The 26,728-nt window shown below is 45.8% G+C and overlaps 1 protein-coding gene across 1 annotated transcript in view; it reads right to left on the bottom strand.

Annotated features, from left to right (window-relative positions):
- LOC126473460 (sideroflexin-1) overlaps positions 1-26,728 on the bottom strand; it is a 136,587-nt gene that overhangs the window by 23,202 nt on the left and 86,657 nt on the right. The window lies entirely within an intron of this gene.

Here is a 26,728-nt window from a genome sequence, read left to right as displayed (position 1 = left end):
TCTGTGATAATCTACTTACTTCTGGGAGAGGTGATTAATCATCCTATTAAATTTACTTGCTATACTGTTTTCATTTTTGATGAAATTTATGAACAGTTCCAGCATAAAACCTGACAACATGTTCCTAAACCTAATTTACTAACATCACAAAGCTCTTTGCATGTATATGTTACAATTGATATTATCTTCCAAATCATAAGGAATCAGCCTTGTACACTATTACAGCAGGAAGAGAGAAACAGAGACAACAGCACCTGGATAGCTCTGTGACAAAATGCTTGTTTCTTGAAGAGGCTTTTGCATTCAAAACTGGTTTGAATCACACTGGAGAAGAGGTGTAAGCCATTTCAGTTTGTTCCATCAAGCTCCAAATAGCCAAAATAAAATTCAGTAATGACATCAATAGGAAATCATGTTGCTACTGGTACTCATATTGCTTCTGCTAGTGCTCCTGGTCCTGCTGTGTAGACTGAACAATCAGCTTCATCAGATGTATGATAGAGATATAGGCTGATGGAGCAATCCCCTTTCTGGATGTACTGGTCAATGAACAATAGATGGTACATTGAGCCACAGTGGTATTAATGCTCATACATATGGCTCATTACCTCACACACAGGAAGTTTCTTACGAGAAATACAAGGTCTGAAAACAGTGTTTCAGACCTATGGAGACAGAAGAAGAATATTAAAAAGAAATGGCCACGGCCTTTGTCCTTACATTGTTGTTTTATCAGGGAAGTTAGGATGGATTCTCAGACATCAGGTCAAGACAGTTGTCTACCTTCTGATTGAAACTAGGACACCACTATATAGCATCAAGGATGATCTCTCACTAAGACCAAGGTATACCAAATCCCCAACCAATGTGGAATGAAATATATAGTTGAAATTGTGCACACAGTCAAAGATTACTGTTGTGAACGCCAGCGACACACTCATTTACTACTGCCGAACAAGTTGACAGTTCCAAGTACTGTTTGTCTCAAATGCGTATTATAGAATATGACCCACCAGGATATTTGCCAAACACTCAAAACATCCAAATATTGTGACTGTGTCATGAAAGAAGCCATTGAAACAAGAACCAAGGACCACTGGTAAGCAATGTCTGTGGCTACATTCTCAGTAAGGTCTGGGAACCTGTCCTAAGCACATTTATGGAGAAGAATGAAGTACTCAGCAAACTCATTGAACACTGACTAGCTGCTGGTGCCTATGGAATGCCGGACACGGGGGAATGGAGATGAGTAATCTGCTTGCCTCCACCAGGTCAGCTCATCAAGTACACCTGATTAAGATACCTCTATGATCTGGCCATTTGGATCAAAGCTCTTTACTTGTTCACTGATCATACTATCTTTATTTAGTGTATGGCTAAATCACTAAAAATTAATATTTACAATTATCTTAAATTACAAACTAATATCTAGGCCACAAATGTAGTCTATTGACCCCTCTGTCATCACCAGCAACTCTTCACTAGGGAAGCTTTCAGAGAGCACCCTTTAATTATATGGTGAACAGTCTGCTTTGCCACAGTCACACCTTGGATAAATTATTTTCTTCCACCTGTGAACAGAATTGGGACATCTTGCAGTGTTGAATATTATTCAGTTAAGAACTAACCACAAGTTCTGTGGCAATTCAAAGCCAGGTTACTTTGTCAATATGCATATCATCTCATGTTGTTAAATTGATTGGTTGGTAGGATTGGAGAAAGGACCAGACTATGCAGTCATCAGTCCCTCCGACCTTGGAATAACTAAAACCAATTAAAACCTCACACTATAAGAGGGAACTACAATGGCCATAAAATTACAAATTATTGACAGAGAAAGAAGGAAGAAGGTGGAAGAAGAGAGGAGGGAAAGAAAGTGACTAATGACAGGGCAATGAAGGTAGAAGCAGAGGTAGACAAAATAGACACTCAAGATAAAACAGACTCCATAACGAAAGGAGTGGGAAGACAGAGGGCGGCAGTGAACCACCAAGCCCAGTTGAAGCCAGTCCAATGGGGGCGAAGGGGGCAGCAAGACGGCCTGCCATTTCCTACACCCACCGATAAGGTTGAAGGTCCCACCCTTAAATAAAGTGATAAAAACCCCATCATGATGAAATCGTAAAACCAGATCAGCCGCTGAGGCATTGTCAGCTAACGCCAGGGGTAGACAGTCAGGAAAGCTAAAAGTCCGACGCAGGGCGGATAAGTCGGGACAGTCCAGTAAGAGGTGAATCACAGTCAACATTGATCCACAATGACAGAGAGGGGGTCCTCACGACGGAGGAGATAACTGTGAGTCAGCCAAGTATGGCCAATGCGGAGCCAGCAAAGGATGATAGAGGCTTTATGAGAGGCCCGTAAGGAGGACCACCACATAGTTGTGGAATCCTTTATTGCCCTGAGCTTGTTCAGTGAAGAAAGAGTGTACCATTCTGCATTCCAAAGTCCCAAAACCCGACAACATAATGTCAAGCGAAGGTCTATTTCCAGAATGTTAATAGCAAGAGATGGCTCGTTAGTAGCCAATTTAGCCAGTCGATCGGCAATTTCTTTGCCAGGGATCCCAACATGGCCTGGGGTTCAAATGAAAACCACTGAGCATCCACATTGATCAAGGAGAGAAAGGGAGTCCTGGATAGCTATGATCAACAGGTGGCAAGGGAAGCACTGGCTGGTAGCTTGCAAACTGCTCAAGGAGTCAATACAGATAGTGAAGGACAGTCTGAGCAGAAGCGGACATGGTCCAGTGCACACAAGATGGCTACCAGTCCTGCAGTAGAAACACTACAGCCATCTGGCAAGGAACGAAGTTCCGTGTGTCTCGCATAGGTGTAAGCATAACCAGTGTGACCAGAAACCATGGAGCCATCAGTATAAATCACTTCCTAACCCTGGAATAAACTGAGGAGACAGTAGAATTGGTGGCGAAGGGCCTCCGGAGGGACAGAATCCTTTGAATTGATGGAGAGATCAAGACAGCTGTGGCCGAGAGACGCACCATGGAGGGGTATGTCCGTGAGCAGAGAAAAGAGGTGGTAAAGGTAAGTGCTGGAGCTCAGAAAAGAGTGACTGAATGCGGGCAGCCATGGTAAGCCCACATCGTGGTCAGCACTGCGGGAGGTTGATCTCCATGTCTGGATAAAGGAGACCATAATTAGGGTGCTTTGGGATGCAGTGAATGCGGAGCGCATAAGATATCAGCTGTTGTTGGCGCCAAACTCGCAGCGGTGGAATCCCCACCTCTGCAAGAAGGCTATCACGGAGCTAGTCCGGAAGGCACCAGTTGCAAGTTAAACCCCACAATGGTGGATGGGGTCTAGCATCTGCAATGTTGAAGGTGACACAGAACCATAGACAGGACTCCAATAGTCTAAATGAGACTGGACCAGCGCTTTGTACAATTGCAGGAGAATAGAGCAGTCTGCACCCCAGGTGGTATTGCAAAGACATCTAAGAACATTGAGATGTAACCAGCACGTCCTCTTCAGCTGGCGAAGATGAGGGAGCCATATGTTAACCAGGCATCAAAGACCAGACCCAAGAAGCAATGGGTGTTCACCACCTCGCGGAATTGGCCATAATCAAGGAACAGGTCCGGATAGGGATGGACTGTACGATGACAGCAGAAATACACGAGACACAACTTGGCCACCAAAAACTGAAAGCCATGGGAGAGCATCCAAGATTGCGCCTGGTAGATTGCCCTCTGTAGATGGCATTCTGCACTGCCCATGATGTAGGACATGACATAGATACAAAAATCGTCAGCATACAAAGAGGGGGTCACTGTTGGCCCAGCAGCCGCCACCACCCGTTAATGGCAACGTGAAAGAGAGGGAGCTCAGCACGGAACCCTGGGGAACCTTGTTTTCTTGCCAATGGGAAGTGCTCTAGGAGGAACCAACTTTGATGCAGAAAGAGCGACAAGAAAGAAAGTTACGGATAAAAACAGGCAGAGTGCCACGAAGGCCCCATTCGTGATGGGTGGTGAGGATGTCGTAGTGCCAGGTGGTGTTGTAGACTTTATGCAGGTCACAGAGGACTGCAATGAGGAGTTCCCCATGGGCAAAAGCCTACTGGATAGCAGACTCCAGATGGACAAAGTTATCCACCATAGAACAGAGACAGCGAAAACTACCTTGAGTCGATGACAAAAGGTCATGGGATTCAAAGATCCAAAACAGCCGCCGACTCACCAGGTGTTCAAGGAGCTTGCAGAAGGTGTTGGTAAGGCTAATTGGACGGTAGCTGTCCAACTGAAGAGGTGACTTCCCAGGCTTCAACACCGGAATAACAATGATTTCCTGCCACTGGGTAGGAAATATCCCCCTCACTCCACAGGCGGTTGAGAAGGGTCAGTATGCAATGGTGGCCAGCCATTGTTAAGTGTTGGAGCGCTTGGTTATGTATCTGATCCAGTACAGGAGCTGTGTTGGGACAATGGATGAGGGCACTGGCGCTGGTGAATTTCCACTCCCTAAATGAGGCATTATAAGGCTCCAAGTAGTGAGAAACGAGAGACAAAGGCAGTCGTTCTGAGCGCTCTTTCAGGAGGAGGAATGTGGGCAGATACTGAGTCGATGCAGAGGCTTGGGCAAAGTGTTGATCAATAAAGTCCACATTAGTAAGGACAACACCAAGCACAGAAATACCCGCAACGCTGGTGGGAGGACGATGGCCTGAGTTTCGCCCAGACATATGAAGAAGGGGTGTGCGGTTCTATGGTAGCCACATACCTTTCCCAGCAAATCCATTTCTGAAATCTGATTAGGTAACAGGTCCGGGTGCAGAATCGTTTATAGACCAGAAGGAGAGCAGTAGAAGGGTGCCGCTTGAAGCATTGAAGAGCACAGCGGTGGTCTTTTATGGCCGCAGCAATTTCCGGAGTCCACCAATGGACCATCTTCCGATGGGGGGAACCCGAGGAAGAAAGGATGGGTGAAACAGCTGTGGAAAGAATGGCGCCAGTCAAAGTCTGTGTAGGCTCATCAATACTACTCTGTGATGGTAGCAGAGGAGAAGGCACCCCAATCAGCTTTAGAGAAGGCCCACCTGGGAGGGTGACAGAGGGAGATATACTGAAGGAACGTCAAAACAATTGGGTAATGATCGCTGCCATGCAAGTCATTGTGGACATCCCACAGAATGGAAGGAAGAAGACCTGGACTGCAGGTGGAGAGGTCAATGGCAGAGAAAGTGCCGTGTGCCATACTAAAATGCGTGGGAGCGCCAGTGTTTAGAAGGCAGAGGTCAAGCCTGCCAGAACAGCTTCAACTGTCCTGCCCGGGGGAGCAGTCGTGTGACTATCCCAAAGAGGGTTGTGGGCATTAAAAGTCCCCTAGAAGCAGGAAGGGAGAAGGGAGTTGTTGAAGAAGGGTGGTTAGGGCAAAGGATGTGGGCAGTCTGTCAGGCAGCAGGTAGATATTACTGATTGTGATTGGAATGGCCAGATAGACCCTGACAGCTTCCAGAGTGGTATGGAGGGGAACCCATTTCCTAAAGGTCCTTGCTGACCAAGGTGCAAACGCCACCAGAAGCCCACAATGGGTCAATTCGGTTTCGACAGAAAGCGTGGAACTCATGAAGGGTGTGCGAGCAAGAATTGACAAAATGAATCTCCTGGAGAACAATGCAAGCAGCAGAGTAGGAGGTCATGCAAACAGCCATTACAATTTGACTGGACGACTCTCAAGCCAGAATCCAAATGGGAAGTGAACAGACCGGAGCCGGTCACGACGCCAAGTTGCCATCCATCACTGATAAGGATGGGTAATGTCCACATAGGTGGGGGTCAGACTCTGTTGGTTCATTAGCTGGAGGAGGGTAAGGCGGCACTTCAGGGGGTACCAGAGGGGCCTTGATCTTGTTCTTGTGTTTCTGCTTCTGCTCTTGTGAAGCAAAAGAAGGGCAGACTGCAGCAAGGTCGGGATAGAATTACACCTGGCAATCTTGGCGCCCACCAGCTGTGGATTGCGCGGCCGATGTGGAGCTGCAGATTGCCTTTCAGAGGGGTGCTGGGAAGAGGAGTCCAAGGAGGGAGCTCCAGTACTGGTGGCTGCCGAAGAAGGGAGCATTTCAGGGGAGGGGGAGCAGCACCCAAAGGGGTGGGTATGGGTACTGATGGGGAGGGGGAGTGTGAGAGAGGGAGTGAGGTGGAAGGTGTGGGGCGAATGGGGCGAGGCTGGAAAGAGGAGGGGGTAGGAGGGGGAATGGACGTAACTGAAGCAAAAGTAGAAGTTATAGGCACAGGATGGAGCCGGTCATACTTTCGAAAAGCCTCGGTGTGTAGGTAAGTTGATCTGAGGTCTTGTACTCTTGAATCTGTCATTCTTTCACATACACCAGGCATGCTGGCGAGTGTGGAGGATTCTGCGCATTACAATTTACACACACTGGCCGGGGGAGCACAGGCACTACCCTCATGGAGGGGTGCCCACAGTCACCACAGATGGGATCATTGGTGCAGTGGGAAGACGTGTCCAAACCATAAGCATTTAAAGCATCTCATCGGTGGTGGAATGTAAGGGCTTACATCACACCAATACGCCATCACCTTTACCTTTACCTTCTCTGCCAGGGTATCCCCCTTGAAGGAGAGGATAAAGGTGCCCGAATTGGTGCGACTGTTTTTAGGACCTCGCTGCACATGGCGGATAAATTAGACTCCTTGCCGCTCAAGGTTTCCACGGAGCTCCTCATCAGTTTGGAGAAGAAGATCCCGGTAGAAAATGACGCCTTGTACAGAGTTAAAAGATTGGTGGGGTGTGACGGAGACCGGGATGTCACCGAGATGGTCACAAGCACACAGGGCTTCAGACTGGGCAGCAGAAGATGTCTTTATGAGCAAAGAACAGGACAACTTTTTTTTTTAGGGCGCTCAACTACTAAAGTCATTAGCGCCCAGTCACAAATGTTAGTGCACTAACAGCATAGAAAAACGCAATGGGCAACACCAGAAGGTACTTAAAAAGATGCAAATAAACAAAATAAAAGAGTTAGATCTTTTTGGACAAGTCCATCAATGTAGTAAAACTAAGGACACAAGCAGCTGCTCGAGCATCATCAGCTAAATGTTCCTGTAAGGTTGACGGCAGACACAGGACAACACAAGAGTGAAGAAAATGGGGACAGGACAATAAAACATGGCGCACCGTCAATGGATGACCACAGGGACACTGCGGGGCGGGGTCACTGGACAACAGGTAGTAGTCGCTAAATCGGCAATGCCCAATCCGCAACCTGGCCAAAATGACCTCCTCTCGGCGAGAAGGGCGTGAGGAGGTCGTCCAATCCGTCTGGATAGGTTTGATGGCCCTACGCTTATTTTCATGGAGAGAGGACCAAGCCTCATGCCACAATGATGAAACGCGCTGACAAAGAATCCCACTAACATCAGTTGATGGGACACAAAAGGAAGCTGTCCGAGGCAGGACGACAGCAGCCTTGGCCGCAGTGTCAGCAGCTTCGTTCCCAGGCACACCAACGTGGCCAGGAATCCACAAAAAAAGGACACGAGCGGCGGTATCAGCTAGCGACTGAAGTGACCATCTAATTCGTTGCACGAGAGGATGGTCCGAATATGAGTCATGGAGACTCTGAATGGCGCTCAAAGAATCATAGCAGATGGCATAGGGAGAATGACGATGGTGGCGGATATACTGAACAGCCTGATAGAGTGCAAAAAGCTCAGCTGTAAAGCTTGAACACTGGTCAAGGATCTGGTATTGAAAGGTATCATCTCCAATGACAAAGGCACATCCAACGCCAGCAGTAGTCTTGGAGCCATCTGTGTAAATAAAGACGTTATTAGCGAACCTCGAACGAAGTTCAACAAACCCTCGAGTGGTATATCAAATCTACGGTCCTCTCCTTTGGGAGTAAGCTGAGTTCAAGGTGAACGCAAACCTGAACCTGGAGCCAAGGTGGCATAGGGCTCTCACCCACTCAAAAAGTTGTAGGGAGTGTAAAATAAAGTTGCTGAAGCAGGCGACTAAAACGAACTCCAGGAGGTAACAGGGCAGAGACATGCAGTCCATATTGGTGGTCGAGAGAGTTGTCAAAGAAGGAGAAATATGATGAGTGGTCGGGCATTGACATCAGTTGGCAGGCGTACCGACAAAGCAACATATCGCGCCAGTAGTTTAGCGGTAATTCGGCATCTTCGGCATATAGACTCTCAACAGGGCTGGTGTAGAATGCTCCAGTCGCCAGACGTAACCCCTGATGGTGGAGAGTGTTTAGATGGCATAAGGTGGACGGCCGGGCAGAAGAGTAGACAAAGTTTCCATAATCCAGCTTTGATCAGACAATGGACCGATATAAGCGAAGCAGGACCATTCGATCTGCTCCCCATGACGTACCGCTGAGAACACGGAGGACATTTAGGGAATGGGTACAATGAGCGGCCAAGTAAGAGACATGTTGAGATCAGCAAAGTTTACTGTCAAATGTAAGATCTAAAAATTATGTTGTCTCCATGAATGGGAGAGCAACAGGACCGAGATGTAAGGATGGTGGAAGAAACTGTCTGTAATGTCAGAAGCTCATACAGACCGTTTTCTCACCAAAAAATGGAAACCGTTAGCGACACTCCAGGAATATAGACAGTCTAGACAACGCTGAAGACAGCGCTCCAGGAGACATGTTCTCTGAGCGCTGCAGTAGATCATAAAGTCGTCCACGAAAAGGGAGCCTGAAATGTCAGCTGGAAGGCAATCCATTATTGGATTAATAGCTATGGCAAAAAGGGCCACGCTCAAAACGGAGCCCTGGGGCACCCCATTCTCCTGGCGAAAGGCATCTGACAAAACAGAACCCACACATACCCTGAACATTCGGTCCATTAAAAATTGCATTAATAAAAAGAGGGAGCGACCACGAAGGCCCCAAGTGTGCATAGTGTGGAGAATGCCCGCCTTCCAACAGGTGTCTTAAGTCTTCTCCAAATCGAAGAACACAGCCACTGTCTGGCGCTTACACAAAAAGTTGTTCATAATGAAGGTCGACAAGCTAACTAGGTGGTCAACAGCAGAGCGGCGCCTACGAAAGCCACAATGGACATTGGTAAGGAGGCATTGAGACTCGAGGAGCCAAACCAATTGAGAATTTACCACGCCCTCCATCACCTTGCAGACGGAGCTGGTAAGGGAGATGGGGCGATAACTGGAAGGAAGGTGTTTGTCCTTTCCTGGTTTGAGTATGGGAAGAACAATTGCTTCACGCCAGCATGTGGGAACATGACCTTCAGTCCAGATGCAATTATAGGCGTGAAGAAGAAAGCCTTTACCTGCAGGAGAAAGGTCCTTCAGCATCTGAATATGGATACCACCGGGCCCTGGAGCAGAGGATCGGGACCGGGCGAGTGCACTTTCGAGTTCCCACACGGTGAAGGTAGCATTGTAACTTTCACGATTCAAAGATTGGAAAGAAGGTGGCCATGTCTCCTCTGCTTGTTTTCAGGGGAGGAAGGCAGGGTGGTAACGGGCAGAGCTCAAAACATCCGTGAAAAAGCGGCCGAAGGCATTTGAGACTTCCTCAGGATCCACAAGGACTTCATTCGCTACAGTCAGGCCAGAAATCGGGGAGTGGAATTTGGTGCCAGATAGCTGGCACAGGCCACCCCAGACAACCGAAGAAGGAGTAAAACTGTTGAATGAGCTGGTGAAAGCCACCCAGCAAGCCTTTTTGTTTTCTCTGATAACACTAAGACATTGTGCTCAGAGTCGTTTGTAACTGATACAGTTCTCCATCTTAGGGTGGCGTTGGAAGGTGCGTAAAGCATGTCGCTGAGCACAAACAGTGTCACTACATGCTCTAGTCCACCAGGGGACTGGGACTCAACGTGGAGAAAAGGAAGTACGAGGGATAGAATATTCAGCAGCAGTGAGAATACACGTCCGTGAGGTATGCGACTTGACTATCGCAGCTGGAGAAGTTTTGATCATCGAAGGTCGCCAGGGAGGTGAAAAGCCCCCAGTCGGCTTTGGAGATGTTCCAGCTAGTGGAACGCGGAGAAGGGGTGTGATGCAGGAGATGGATGACGCAGGGGAAATGGTCGCTCGAGTATGTGTCAGACAGAGCATACCACTCGAACAGACGTGCAAGTTGGATAGTGGATATTGAGAGGTCCAAGTGGGAATAGGTATGCGTTGCGTCCGAAAGGAAGGTTGGCGCACCAGTATTTAAGCAGACTAGATTGAGGTGGTTGAAAAGGTCTGCCAAGAGGGAGCCTCTTGGGCAGGATGCTGGAGAGTCCCAAAGGGGATGGTGGGCATTAAAGTCTCCAATCAACAAACAAGGTGTAGGAAGCTGAGCAATCAGTTGTATCATGTCTGCCCCAGTAAATGCGGACGATGGAGTGTAAACAGTACAAATAGAAAATGTGAAAGTGGGGAGAGTAATTCGGATGGCAACTGCCTGCAGATCTGTGTGCAATGTGATTGGATCGTAGTAGACATCATCCCGAACCAGCAACATGACCCCTCCATGAGCCGGAATACCTGCCACAGGGGGTAGGTCAAAACGTATGGAGGTATAGTGTGCCAGGTCAATATGATCGCATGGGCATAACTTCATTTCTTGGAGACCTACGACATTCGAAGAAGCAATTTTAGTTCCTCTCAGTTGGACCGAATGCTGTGAATATTCCACTGAAGAAGTGCCATTACGAAAACAGAACAGAAATGATCTCATAATTCACTTTAATTTGTGAAGGCAGTTGCACATTGTCTAATGTCAGTAATATGGTTTGGGTCGGTATGAGGTCCTTGTTGACACTTTTTACGACCCAATGGACGGCTGTCACTCCCTGATCAGAGAGGAAAGGCAGAATCTCCTCATCAGTTAGTCCGTCGAGTGACCTGGTATACACCACGCCACGCGACGCGACGAATTCAAGGTGCGGTGGGCCTCCGCCTGTACAGGAAATGTGTGTAAGAGAGTGGCTCGAAGTAATTTTTGGGCCTGGAAGGCACTCTGTCTCCAACTGCAAGGTATCGTTGTGCAACCGAGTACAAGATTTCACTGGTCCTGCAATCGCATCGACACCCTTCTGAATGACAAAAGGGTTGACTATTGACAAATCATGACCGTCAGATCTTGTGACAACAAGAAACTTCGGTGCTGGTGGTAGAATTTTTGGAACAGGAGTTGCATCTAGGTTTCGTTTTTGGGCAGAAGACAAGGAGGAAGAAGAAGAAGAGAAATCCATTGCGGATGAATCCCCCATGATTGCCAGCGTCTCCGATGGTGCGCTCCTTCCTTGTGGGGGGCCCCCCCTCAGAGGGCACTCCTGCCTCAGGTGATTGTCCACACCTCAGGTCACACCTCCCGAGAAACTGACAGAGGGACCAATCGGCACGTTCGGAAGGTAACAGCTCAGGCAGTCACCCCTCCCTGGGCCTGGCATTTACCAGGGGGTACGTGCATGCCTTACTTGTCTACCCAGGGCGGGGAATTACGCGTTACCCTGTCACTGGCTACGCATGCGAACGTGTGGGTCGGCCCTCAGACACGCACAGGGAGGAAAGAAGACAGGAAAGAGAGAGAGGGATAAAGGGATAGAAGAAAGAATCTCAAATGCCGAAGCGGAGAATAAGACACGGAAAAGAAGACAAGGACAATAGGGCATGGAGAATGAGGAAGAGATAGAAGTAAGGGCATGAAAGCAAGGAGAAGAGTGAATGTAAGGAAAGACCATTCGAGGAAAAAAGCGTGAGGATTGAGAAAAACAAAGGAAACAGGATCCTGGAGTTTTCAGACGTCCGTCACTGGACAAAGGCTCGATACATTAATCCCAAGAAGAGGGAGTGTGAAGGGGAGGTAAGGGGGGGGGGAGGATTGGGGAGGAGGAGGGATGGGGAAGGGGGGTAGGGCAGCCCAGAAAGGAAGGAGAACTGCACTATCCCCGTGCTTGCCACGCATGTATCCACAAAAGAGTTGTGGACCCTCTGGGGGTCGGACCACATTTTACTCATGGATTCCACTTCGCCATACTTATCTTCAATTGTCTCCATGGAAAACAAAGGCTTGGACGTGGCAAAACTTTCGCCATCTGTCCCGGTACAAACCAGGCACCGAGGGAAAGGTTTCAACTCAAGCCTACGAGCTTGATCCTCTTCCCAGGGGGTGCCCAGGGAGGGGAAGGCTGAAGGATCAGAAGGAGGAGTGTCATCTCTTCTCTCTCTCTTAGAGATGGCCACAGAACGGCCAGGATGTTGAAGTTTTTGTTGCTTCACATGCAAGGCATCCGCCCTAGTACCACCAAACCAGGGTGCAAGGAGAAAAGGGAGGAGAGGGGGAGAGAAGCCTGCACCATGGAAACTAGGTTGGGAGTTCATCCCCAAATGGCTCACACTGAACAGAAAACATTGGAAATGGAGGTCAAATCCAAGGGGACCAAAAACGTCGAAAAGGAGATGGACACAGCAAACTAAACAATAGCACATACCAAAACAAAGCCGGGAGGATAGCCAGGTCGATATAAAGAAATCCACCAAGAGGGAAAGGAGGGGGCAGGGAGAAAGGAGCAAGGACAGGGAATGAGAGGAACAGGACGGTAATGCAGTCTGGAGAAAGGAAGGAGACTGCAATAGCTCGGGGTCCCGTGCGCACAACACATGTACCCACAAAAGGGACTGTGGGCACCCTGGGGGGGGATGTTGTTAAATCTTATGATCAATCTGTCATGTGTGTCTCCAGCAGTATTAGTATTAATGCCATTGCCAACCAACATCCCTGCGATTTCCAGGGGTGGGTAACAACAGCAAAGTTTTCCTTTACTGATGGTTGGAATGTCCACATGAACAGGGAGGTGAGGACTTATCTGCAGTTTTTTTTTTCTCCATACAACTGCACTTTCCTACTGCAGAGATGTAGGTGGTATGTGGCTAAGTATGGGTAGCCAGGAAGGAAGTGTAGGTCTGATGCTATGGATGAGCTTTCTGTCAATATGTCTTGTATGCGTAGTATTCATGCAAGCTGGGGAGCAATATTCTGCAACAGGGTAAACCAATCCTAGAACTGAAGTATGGAGTGTTGATGCAAAAGATGCCCACCATGTGCCAGAGTGTTCTGGAGAAAGTTTTTTTTTTTTTCTAATTTTGTTGCTCAAATCTGCAGTTTAACCTTCTAACCATGTACATGTCCACTTGTGGAGCTAAATGATCAACAGAATTCTGGCAACCTGAAATCATTGAGGTATCCTGGTAAATATTACATCCAGGGCGGAATAATGACGGCACTATGGAAAAGATAGACTGCAATTAGCCATCTAGTAGAAATGCTAAGTCGCAGACAGGCACAACAAAAAGACTGTTAAACAAGTGACTTTGGGATAAAAGACCTTCTTCTAAAGTAGAACCCACCCACACACACACACACACACACACACACACACACACACACACACACACACGTCTCTGGCCACCAATGCTGGATCATGAGCAATGGTGTATGATGGAAGAAGCAATCTGCAGATGGGGGTAAGTACGAGGCTGGTGCAAAGTGGGGGAAGGATAGCAGGGTACAGGTGGAGTACATGAAGTGCTGCTTGTTGGAGCATACAGGGAAAGGGTGGGGACAGGGTTGGGCAACTAGGAGCAGTCACGAGGTTCGGCAGGAAGGGAGGGAGCAGAAAAGAAGTAAAAGGCTGTGGGTGTGTTGGTGGAATAGAAGACCGTGTAGTGCTAGAGTGGGAGCAAGGAAGGGGATAGGTGGGTGAAGGAGGCCAAGGGGTTAAGGGAATTTAGGAATATTTCACAGAGTGTTCCCACCTGCACAGTTCAGAGAAGCTGGTGTCGGGAGAGAAGGATCCAGATGGTGCAGGCTGTGAGGCAGTCACTGAAGTGAAGAACATTGTGACAGGCCGGGTGCTTGGCAACTGGATGGTCCAGCTATCACTTGGCCACTGATTGGCAGTGACCATTCATGCTGACAGACAGCTTGTTGGTTGTCATGCCCATGTGGAATGCAGCACAGGGGTTGCTGCTTCACTTTTAGATCACATGACTGCTTTCACAGGTAGTCCTGCTTTTGGTGTGATAGGTGATGCTTGTGACTGAACTAAACTAGGTGGTGGTGGTGGTGGTGGTGGTGGTGGTGGAGGAGGAGGATGAGGAGGAGGAGGATGTATGGGACAGGTCTTGCAGCTGGGTCTATTACAAGGATATGAGCCATGAAGTGACAGGTTGGGATCAGGGGTGGACAAGGATATTGTGTACATTTGGTGGGTGCTTGAATACCAGTGTGGCAGAGGTGGGGAGGACAGTAAGATACTTCTCATTTCAGGGCACAACAGGGGGTAGTTGAAACCCTTGCGGAGAATATCATTCAGTTGCTCCAGTCCTGGGAGGTACTGACTGAAACATCTCTTGTTTAGCAGCCTTTTTATTGTGATTAAATCTCCTCTATATGGTGAGTAGCAATCAATCCTTTTTGTAATACTGTCGTCATACCATACCATCTTGGACTCTCCATTGTTTGATTTTGTCTAAAGGCTTTTCTTCCATGTTGTGCTGTTTTCTTTTGTTATTAATTTCCAACACATTGGTTTACTCAGTGTTCATCCTGATCTTCCCCTTCTTTTCTGCTTTTTACCTGTTGCCTTCCACACTGCACCATACACACTGACTTACAAGCCACACTGTATCAACCAACTCATCTGCACCCTACATGCAGCTACGTGACCACATTGATTATTGGTGCAGCATCTAGTGTTCCACATTTCTCTTGCTGATAATCCTAGACCATCAAATTGATCACTCTATTTGCCTCACTCTTGCGTATTTTGTGTGTTATTTTCTGTACCTGCTTGTGCCACAAGAACTTATATCTCGTCCTACCACACCCTCCCCAAGCCCCACTCTTTCTTCTCTCTTATTCCAGCACACACATACTGACCTCACCTAATCCAGTCACATCTGCTGTCCCTCTTCTTCATACATATCAGCCCACTGACCTGTATCCCACATTACTGTCCTTTTATTTATTTTTATTTTTGAACTCCTTGTATTTTCATGTTGATTTCAGTTCATTTTCGCCTTTAACTATTGGTTCTACTCCCTCAGCTTTCATCTTTGTTATCTCATACTTCATCTGTTCCATTCTTTTTCGTTTCTTTTTTACCCTCATGCTTTTAGATATTTTTCACCAACATGGATCCTTGCCCCTCCCATCTGACCATAAAGAAAATTTTCCTTGTCCGTAGCCAGAACACAGTCCCACGTACTGTTCCTGTTGTTGGAGGGCTTATGGAATACCCCAAATGGCCCTGCCATTAAATTACCCATCTCCAGATGCAGGCCCTCCTTCCACAATGACCTCCACTTGTTCAGATTTGCCAGTCCTTAGCGTTCACCAAGACAGTCGTGCAAAACCATGTAAATCACGTCCAAACCAACCTGCAATACCTCCTCTCCATCTGTAAAATTCTCCTGCTCTGCAATTCCAAATTCCTGTATCCCATCTCTCACACAAGCTCTTGCCCTCCAGGAAATAGTGTAGCATGCACAACACCACCTCAAAAAACTCTCCAAACTGTTCACCACATAGTCCCCCTTGGAGCACCACTATCCACTACCTCTGCAACAGCCTCCAGACCTCCCCACAGCCCCTCACAGCTGACAAACCCTGTCTCTTAGACCTACTACATTTACTACAGCCTCAGAAACACACTCCCACTGCTGTACAGAATCCAGATCCTAAACAGTCGCAAAACACAATCATTAAACTTTCCTCCAAAAGTTTTAGTCTCACAGAAATACCTGTCCTTCTCAAAGATCTTACCTTCTGCTCCACTCCCAAATTCAGTCATGCTGGACATGTTAGAGATCTTCCCTCCTCCTTCCAGCCCCAACAGCGGGAACACTTTTTCACCATCGATGCTACTGACCAACTCAACATAAAACCAATGTTGAACCCTGCTTGACTCAATCCACTCCCCCATCCAACTGGGATCTACCCCCAGAACACCCCATTAACATTCCAGAATTTCTTAACCTCAAACCTAGCCCCACAATCATTCCCCAAACCCTTCAAACATGTGGGGCCCTGTGTTTATCACTATTGACGGCACGTCCCTTTACATCAACATCCTTAATCCCATGGCCTTGCCACTAGTGACTACTACATTTTGCAACACCAGATGAATTCCAAACCACAAACTTCTTCCTGATCACAATGACCAACTATATCCGCGTCACACTATCTTCCCATATGAAGCCATCACCCACAAACAAATTAATGGTACAACATGGGCACACAATAGCACCATTCTATGCCAACGTCTTTATGGGACACCCAGAGCAATCCTTCCTAATCACCCAGAAGCCTAAACCCTCCACCTGGTTCAGAATCCTTGATGACATCTTCATGATTTGGATCAAGGGTGGGGGTATCCTATTCACATTCCTTCAGAACATCATCACTTTCTCACCCATTTGTGTTACCTGGTCCTCCTAAATGCAGCAAACTATCTACCTCGATGTTTACCTCCACCTCAAAGATGGCTACATTAGTACTTCAGTCCATGTCAACCCTACCAACCACTAGTAACACCTCCCATTCCATACCAAGAAGTCCCTTCTAAACAGTCCAGCCACTCTCATCCATCACATCTGTAGTGACAAGCAGTCCCTCTCCAAATATACCAAAGGTCTGAGGCCATCACAGCCCAAAATTATCCTTTCAACCTTGTAAAAAAACTCCTGTGCCTTCTCTCTCCTGTCACCTCCCAACGTCTCCCCACTGAACCACAAAGGAGTATTCCCCTCATGACTCAGTACCACCCAGGACTGGAGCAACAGAACCACATTCTGTGTCAGGTTTCGAATACTACTTGTCATGCTTTGAAATGAGGAATATCCTAGGCACTATCCTTTCCAACCCTCCCACAGTGGTCTTCCATCACCCAATCAACCTCACAATATCCTCATCGATCCCCACTCCACCCCTTCTACCGCATGACTCATATTCCTGTAATAGGCGCAAGACTTGTCCCACACAACCTCCCACCACCACCTACTCCAGTCTGTTCTGTTGTATTACCTATCCCACGGAAGGCAGAGCTACCTCTCAAAGCAATCATGTGATCTACAAGCTAAGCTGCAATCACTGTGCTGCTTTCCATATGGTCATAACAACCAACAAGCTATCTGTCCACATAAATGGCAACTGACAAATTGGCCATGAAAAGGACCACCCAGTTGCTGAGCATGTTGCCCATCATGTTCTTCACTTTAATGACTGCTTCACAGTCTGCACCATCTGAATCCTTCCTTTACCAACACCAGCTTTCCTGAATTGTGCAGGTGGCAACTCTTTCTGCAACATAGCTTACATTCCCATAATCCCCCTCCCCCTTTCCCCGGACCTCAATCTCTGTTAGTCACTGTTCTTCACCCACCTATCCTGTCCCCTGCTCCCACTCTAACACTACTCCACAAATGCAACCACAGCCTTTTGCTTCTCCCCTTTTCCACTCCACCTCCCCAGCCCCTTCCCGATCTGACATCCTAATTGCACCTAGCTGCCCTGGCCTGTCCTCACCACATCCCTGTATCCTCCCACATGGAGCACTTTACCATCCTCCAACCCTACCCTGCTATACCTTCCTCCCCCAACCCAGCTTCTTAACCCCACCACCCAGATTGTCTCTCTCACCACGCGCACTTGCTCAAGGATTGGTCTTGGTGGTCAAGGCAGTGGTCATGTATGTGTGAGTTGTGCTTGTGTAAATTTTTTGTGTGTGTGTGTGTGTGTGTGTGTGTGTGTGTGTGTGTGTGTGTGTGTGTGTGTACTTTTGAAGAAGGCCTTTTGGCTGAAAGCTCACTGTTTCAGGAGTCAGTCTGCTGTGCTTGCCTGTGACTAGGGAGTAGTGACCTATCCTGTTCATAACGTTTACATCGCACATCAGACTGATGATAAGAACAGTATGTACTCCAATACCAAATTCACCAGTGAATTGGAGAGAGAAGGTTAATTGCTATATTTAGTTGTTTTGTTTGAATGAAAATCAGATGGGCAGCTTGGCCACTCTTATTTACTGCAGTCAACACATCTCTCAAAGCACAACATTAGCATCATATGAGCCCAAAATCTATCTCTCTACACCACTGCACCCAAAACACAGCAGTTTTGAACATGCTGATACACAGAGCTGAAACTGTATTCCAACAAGGACCACCTAAATTTCAAGATCAGTTATCTAAAAAAAAGTGTTCCAGGAGGATATATCAAATTAGGCATCTCCAAGAAACACTGAGACACCCAATGATTACGAAATGATTAATCTATAGCACTCCTTCCTTTAGAGCTAGGGAAATAAAATATATAGAGACCTGGGCAGACAAAGAACTTAATCCATTTTCCAACCATTAAGGAAAATTAAAGATGCTGTGCCCAGTAAAAGACTGCCTTATTTCTGTGTTCTTTGAATTTATAAAATTCTCTACACATGCAATGGCAGTTACAATGGTCAGACTATAAGTAAGATTTCAGGATGTCACACACACTGACAATGCCACATTAAATGTCACAGTTCTGATAAATCTGCTGTTGTTGAACACAACCTTTGATGAAATGAAAATCTTCCATGCATCTACCTACTGTCACCAAAGAAGCTGGAGAAATGAGAATGTGCAACAACAATTTTAACTGGGACAGTTCCTACACAATTAATAGTGTATTGAAACTGCCATTTGATGCTTGAAGGCTACAGAAGAATAAGTTGAGTAATCTATAACATACTGGAAAAAGTATCGCTACTTTGTTCTTCCATCTCAGTCATTTCTTTCTGGTAACAAACAGAAGTTCTGTCACTTCATGCTGTCTCCACGACATACATCAGCCAACTACATACAAAAGAACCGCTTGGCCTACTGATAACACAGTTAGCTCCTGATGACAACAACAAGGAAGTAGTTGAAAGTTTCAACTACTTTTAGACTAAAACAATGTCTAACACTGTAAGAGAGTGGAAAGAAATTAGAAACTAATACACTTTTAGAAAAGTCAAATATGACAACCAGATGGTCATGAATAGAAATAAACAGATCAATAAAAATTAACTACAGTACTTTTGGTAAACTAAAATTGGGTTGTCAAAACTAAGCTTCTGATTTGGCCAAAAAGGAGGGATTACAATTAGTATGTATCACCAGTTTTGACATATGGCAGCAAGACATGGACTTCTAATGTAAAAATCAAAAGAAACAGAGCATTCCTCTGCAAGCAGTTAAGAGATGCATGTGGGAAATTATTAGGAGAGACATGCAAAACAAACAAATGGATCAGAGAACACACTGGAGTGGAATACATAATAATCAATGTACTGAAAATGAAATGAAGGTGGCAAGAGGATGTAGCAAGGGAAAATATATAGTAGATGGACCAAGGAAGTCATTTTCTAGGTTCTCAGAGAACTGAAAAGACAGAGACAAAAACTTAACACTATGCCATCTGGTGACAATGCGTGAAATAGCAGTCAACGGCTGGTGACACCACAGTGGTGTCATGTGCATAGTCTCACTCAGTGGCCAGCGACACCACAGTGGCGTCATGAGCATAGTATTGCGCAGTCAACGGCGACAGCACCTTAGCATCTTTTGCATTCTGTTTGCGTTTTGTTTAGGTAACAATAAGTTACACACGTCAACAAGTTTTTTGTTTTTAAAAGTACTTGTGCCCATTCATCATGGCAGACGAAAAAGACAATACAATTATTTACAATGAATGCACGGACGTCTTGTCTGATGTTCCGGCCGACTTGGCTGATTGGGAAGAAAACACTGGATATCAAAAAAATGAAAGTGCAGCAGAATTGCCAGAAGATAGTGAAATACATCCAAGAACAATTTGGCAAACGCTAGGGTTGCCAACTGATTTGGAAGAATCAGATGAAGAAGACAGTGCACAGTGATCAGACTTTGATTTACCAAGGACCAATAATAAATTTGAAGGATCTCTGGGTCCAAACATAATTCCCAAAGATACACAGAGCATCAAGAATATTGTAGAATTATACACTGAGAATGATCTATTTGAATAACTTAGCAACAAAACCAACAAGTACTACAGTCAAAATTGCAATAGAAGGAAACTGGATTAAAAAAATAAATAAATAAATAATTCTCTCTTTGTCGACGCTACGGGATCCGAACTTAGAAAATGGTTTGGGCTTGCTATTGTTATAGGAATTGTAAAAAAAGCAAGGATCTACGAGGGCGGTTCAGAAAGTAACCTCCGATTGGTCACAGTGCGGGTTGTGGGGGGAGTAGCGACGCCATCTGTGCGTTCACGCACTCAACAGGTCAGTCGGCATCAAGCCGTGGTCGAGTGAACGTCGTACCTGCGCTAGTTTAGTTTTTGTGGCAGTTTGAAATGTGTGCTGCAATAGAAAACCCTGCCAAATGTGAAGTGCGTGCTGTCATAAGGTTTTTTTACAGCCAAAGGATATTCTGCAGCAGCTATTCATCGTGAGCTTTGTGCCGTGTACGGACCAAGAGTTATGAGTGAAGGAGTTGTCCGTGAATGGGTACGTTTATTTAAAAGTGGACGAGAAAACGTTCATGATGAAGAGAGGAGTGGTAGACCATCATTGGTGACTGACGAACTCGTTCAGACAGTTGATGCAAAAGTTCGTGAAAATCGACGTTTCTCAATGTCGGAGTTGTCTACTGGTTTTCCACAGATTTCTAAGACTCTCTTGTACGAGATAGTGACAGCAAGATTGGGTTACCGTAAGTTCTGTGCACGATGGGTGCCCAAACTTCTTACCGACCACCACAAAACTCAAAGAATGGCCTCTGCATTAGACTTTCTGTCACGTTATGAGGACGAAGGAGAAGCATTGTTAAACAGAATCGTGACCGGTGACGAAACCTGGATTAAGTACGTGAACCCTGAGACAAAAGAACAATCAAAGATGTGGGCACATTCAAATTCGCCTACCGAACCAAGAAAAGCCTCGCAAGATTTTTCTGCCAGAAAACTGATGGCAACGGTGTTTTGCGATGCCAAAGGGGTGTTGTTGGTTGAATTCATGGAACGTGGTACGACCATTAATCAAGACGTGTACTGTGAAACAATAAAAAAGTTACGACGGGCTATACAGAACAAACGCCGTGGTATGCTGATTTCCGGTATCGTTTTTTTGCACGATAACGCCCGTCCTCACTCTGCTCGCAGAACAACGGCCCTTCTTGAGTTTTTCAAGTGGGACGTTATCAACCATCCACCTTACAGCCCAGACCTGGCGCCAAGTGATTATCACCTCTTCATGCATTTGAAGAAATGGCTCGGGTCACAGCGGTTTGATGACGACGAAGAGCTCAAAGATGCGGTCACAGGCTGGCTCCAGGCACAAGCGGGTGATTTTTATGCAGAAGGAATTTCAAAGCTTGTGAAGAGATACGATAAGTGCCTCAATCGCTATGGAGACTATGTAGAAAAATAGTGCAAAGATGTAGTTGTAAGATGTATATATTAAAATATTTTTATTTAACTTGGTGTATTTTTTTAAATCAACCGGAGGTTACTTTCTGAACGGCCCTCGTATGATTATTGGACAATGAATCCGTTGATAGACACACCGATATTTTGCAAAACAATGTCCTGCAATTGATTCAGACAAATATAATTTTTACGTTTTTCCGACAACAACAACAATAAACCAGATAATGGAGACTGGCTTTTCGAAGTACAATTCATAACTGTTTATTTTTCCAAAAAGTTTAAAGAAACTTGTAATCTAAATCAAAACATCTCAACTGATGAAGGAATGATCTTATGGAAAGTGCCATCACCTCTTCATGGATAATTATTATAACAGTGTAGAACTTGCAGAGAAGGAAATTGGAGTGGAGAAGCTGACTGAGAAAATTGAAAAGAATAGATTAAAATGGTTTGGGCATGTGGAGAGGACGGGAGAGGAAAGAATACCAAGAAGAATGATGGAGTTCAAGATTGAGGGCAAGAGGCCAAGAGGAAAACTGAGAACAAGATGGATTGACACAATAAGGATGAGTTTAAGGAGGAGAAACCTGCTATGGAATGAAAATTGTGGGAGAGAATAGTGGAAAGACAGGGTAAAGTGGCGAAGTACCACTGGTACCCCAACCTGGCCAGATGCTGGATAGAGGGGAAACGACAATGATGATGATGATGATGATGATGATCATGACGACGATGACGATGAGAACTTGCAGAGAAGTTACTTGAAAAGAAAATTTGAGTTTATGGAACAATACGGCAAAATAGAAGATTTCCGGAAAAATTAAAGTGCGCAAAAGTCGATGTGTTTGAAGCTTGTCATTAAGGGAAAGAGGGAAAGGTGAAGTACTTGCACATGTATGTAGACCTTCGAAAACTAACATGATACAAATGATCTCCACAATACATAGTGCCACTTTGACTGACACTCAAAGAAAATGTAGAAAAACAAAATACACAATAAAAAAACCTGAAAGAGTATTAGACATATGAAAGGAGTGGATTGAGCAAACCAATTTTTGAGTTATTCCCCTATATATATATAAGGAAACATTCCACGTGGGAAAAATATATCTAAAAACAAAGATGATGTAACTTACCAAATGAAAGCGTTGGTATGTTGATAGACACACAAACAAACACATACACAAAATTCAAGCTTTCGCAACCCACGGTTGCTTCATCAGGAAAGAGGGAAGGAGGGGGAAAGACGAAAGGATGTGAGTTTTAAGGGAGAGGGTATGGAGTCATTCCAATCCCGGGAGTGGAAAGACTTACCTTCGGGGGGAAAAGGGACAGGTACACAATCGCGCATGCGCATGCGTGCATGCGTACGTGTTAAGGAGACAATTTATATGGAAACATATTTGAAAGTGATGTCATATATTGCTGGTGTTGAAACAAAGAGTTCATAATAAATTACCATTGTTAAAATGGCATTAGTGTTCTCAATCATATCAAGATGAAGACCAGGACCATCTAATTTTAGATCTTGAATAAATAAAGTCTACCCCCAGATGACTGCAACCATAGCAAAAGTACTGAAATAAACATATAACAGCCACACAATATTATTATTATTATTATTATTATTATTATTATTATTATGTCATCTTGCAGAATAATGGTGATTCATATGTTCATTGTTTGATTACTGGTTGATCACCTATCACGTGTACATGTTGTAACTGGCAACTGGTTATAGACCTTTGCACGAGACTATTACAAACTCTTTGTCTTTAAATATGTCTGCTTGTGTCTGTATATGTGTGGATGGATATGTGTGTGTGAGCGAGTGTATACCTGTCCCTTTTTCCCCCCAAGTTAAGTCTTCCCGCTCCCAGGATTGGAATGACTCCTTACCCTCTCCCTTAAAACCCACATCCTTTCGTCTTTCCCTCTCCTTCCCTCTTTCCTGATGAAGCAACCGTTGGTTGCGAAAGCTTGAATTTTGTGTGTGTGTGTTTGTTTATGTGTCTATCAACATGCCAACGCTTTCGTTTGGTAAGTTGCATCATCTTTGTTTTTAGATATATTTTTCCCACGTGGAATGTTTCCCTCTATTACATTCATATCATTAATATGAACCCAACAATTACATTTGTTATTGTCACTGTTGCATTTCGAAATCTTTTCTGTCATCTTCCTTTCTCTTTCTGTTTTTGCAAGTAGTTTCACTTTGTATTCACCTTCTTTTTACCGTAATCTACCACACAATTTTATCCCACCTATATATATTCAGTAATATGTAACCCACTTCCAAACCATAACCAAAAAATTTTTTCCACTTTCAACACTACCGCTGCTACAAAATCCACCGTTTCCAGTTCACAAACAGTTCCTTTCACCTATTAAACAACCATTTTTGCTAGTTCTAACAACTTTCGCTTTATTTCCATTTCCGTTTTTCCCCACATCACTGATCAAAATGATCTGTGCTTCCCACAGGTTTTAACATCATTATTTCTTCGTCAGACAACTGTTAGCCTAATTTTCATAATCTGCCACCACAAAACCACTCCTTTTAATACATTTACACGCAGTTTTTTCGAAATTTTCCCAAATTTCTCCACACTTTAACGTGTTTTGGCGGCAACACAACCACTTAACCTTTGTGCACATCCTTGTTTACCAACCCAAGTTCACCACAGGAGCAACATAGCTCAGCTTTAACCAACACTTTTTCGACTTTTTTCACACCAGATCTCAAGTTGCTTTCTATTTCACCTTTATCTCTCCCCATATATTTTTATTTTCGTTTCAACCTCATGTTACACTTTCCACCTTCTAATACCATGTCACCCTCTCAACATCCCAACAACGACCCAATTAAGTTTTATTTACATTCCCTCCGCAAACATGCCTTCACCCTAGCCAGATTATGCTCCGATATTTTATTTACTCAGGCTTATCTGACATTTGGCATTACCCCCAAAGGCCTCACATTTGAAGTCCCCATTTCTGGCTGTAACCCTTCTTTCCATCAGTCCCTATACCAGTTCCAAACTGAACAATCCATTGCCCTCACCCACCTAATCCTTCACCTACACATCAACTCAGCCAATGAACACACCTGTCAACTCCTATCCTTAATAAAAGTCCTCAATCTTTCCTCTCCCACATCCACACCGGCTGTTCAGAGCATCCTCCTACAGGCCAACCGCAAATTAGAACAGCATGCCACCCTCCACCTCAAAAAACTATCCAATCTCCTGGTTTCCCACCTCCAGAAAGGCAACTCACTCACCCTCCACAACCTTTCCAGCAAACCTCAACCTCCTCTCATTGCACACAGACCCAGTTTCTCCCATCTACTCAATCTCCCACTTCCAGCTCCACTCCCCCCAAAACCTCAAAATTCTAATCAACACAATCTTGAACCACAAGATCCTAATTCAGTAGTTAACCTTTCCTCCAAACCTCTCTCCCAATCCGAAACCTCTGTCCTATCCAAAGGCCTCACCTTCAGCCCTACTCCCAGATTCAACCAAACAGCCCTCGTCAAAGATTTGCTGTCCTACACTCGTACACTCTGCTGGAAATATCACTTCGCCACGAAGAAAAATAATCCTAATCCTACTCCTAATGATCCAACTCCCCAAGACACTATCCAAATTGAACCCTGCCTGGAACAGTTCCGTCATCCGTCACAGTGGGACCCACCTCCTCTTCCTCAAAATCACCCTCTCCAAACCCTCCAGGAATTTCTCACTTCCAGCCTTGCCTCTCAATCCTACTCCCAACATCACCACTGCTGAAGCCCAGGCTATCCGTGATCTGAAGGCTGACCAATCCATCGTCATTCTTGCGGCGGACAAGGGTTCCACGACCGTGGTACTTGATCATCGGGAGTATGTGGCTGAGGGACTGTGTCAGCTATCAGACAACACTACATACAAAGTTTGCCAAGGTAATCGCATTCCTGATGTCCAGGCGGAGCTTCAAGGAATCCTCAGAACCTTAGGCCCCCTACAAAACCTTTCACCTGACTCCATCAACCTCCTGACGCCACCGACACCCCGCACCCCTACCTTCTACCTACTTCCTAAAATTCACAAACCCAATCATCCCGGCCTCCCCATTGTAGCTGGTTACCAAGCCCCCACAGAACATATCTCTGCCTACATAGATCAACACCTTCAACCCATTACATGCAGTCTCCCATCCTTCATCAAAGACACCGACCACTTTCTCGAACGCCTGGAATCCTTACCCAATCTGTTACCCCTGGAAACCATCCTTGTAACCATTGATGCCACTTCCTTATACACAAATATTCCGCACGTCCAGGGCCTTGTTGCGATGGAGCACTTCCTTTCACACCAATCACCTGCCACCCTACCTAAAACCTCTTTCCTCATTACCTTAGCCAGCTCCATCCTGACTCACAACTTCTTCACTTTCGAAGGCCAGACATACCAACAATTAAAGGGAACAGCCATGGGTACCAGGATGGCCCCCCTCGTACGCCAACCTATTTATGAGTCACTTAGAGGAAGCCTTCTTGGTTACCCAGGCCTGCCAACCCAAAGTTTGGTACAGATTTATTGATGACATCTTCATGATCTGGAGTCACAGTGAAGAAGAACTCCAGAATTTCCTCTCCAACCTCAACTACTTTGGTTCCAACAGATTCACCTGGTCCTACTCCAAATCCCATGCCACTTTCCTTGGCGTTGACCTCCATCTGTGCAATGGCCAGCTTCACACATCCGTCCACATCCCACCCATCAACAAGCAACAGTACCTCCATTATGACAGCTGCCACCCATTCCACATCAAACGGTCTCTTCCCTATAGCCTAGGTCTTCGTGGCAAACTAATCTGCTCCAGTCTGGAATCCCTGAACCATTACACCAACAACCTGAAAACAGCTTTCGCATCCCACAGCTACTTTCCCGACCTGGTACAGAAGCAAATTACCAGAGCCACTTCCTCATCCCCTCAAACCCAGAACCTCCCACAGAAGAACCCCCAGAAGTGCCCCACTTGTGACAGGATACTTTCCGGGACTGGATCAGACTCTGAATGTGGCTCTCCAGCAGGGATATGACTTCCTCAAATCCTGCCCTGAAATGAGATCCATCCTTCATGAAATCCTCCCCACTCCACCAAGAGTGTCTTTCTGCCGTCCACCTAACCTTCGTAACCTCTTGGTTCATACCTATGAAATCCCCAAACCACCTTCCCTACCCTCTGGCTCCTAGCCTTGTAACTGCCCCCGGTGTAAAACCTGTCC

The sequence above is a fragment of the Schistocerca serialis genome, chromosome 4 (genome assembly GCF_023864345.2).
Source record: "Schistocerca serialis cubense isolate TAMUIC-IGC-003099 chromosome 4, iqSchSeri2.2, whole genome shotgun sequence".
NCBI lineage: Eukaryota > Metazoa > Arthropoda > Insecta > Orthoptera > Acrididae > Schistocerca > Schistocerca serialis.
Note: the sequence above shows the minus strand (reverse complement) of the source record. Positions and strands in the feature narration are given on the sequence as shown.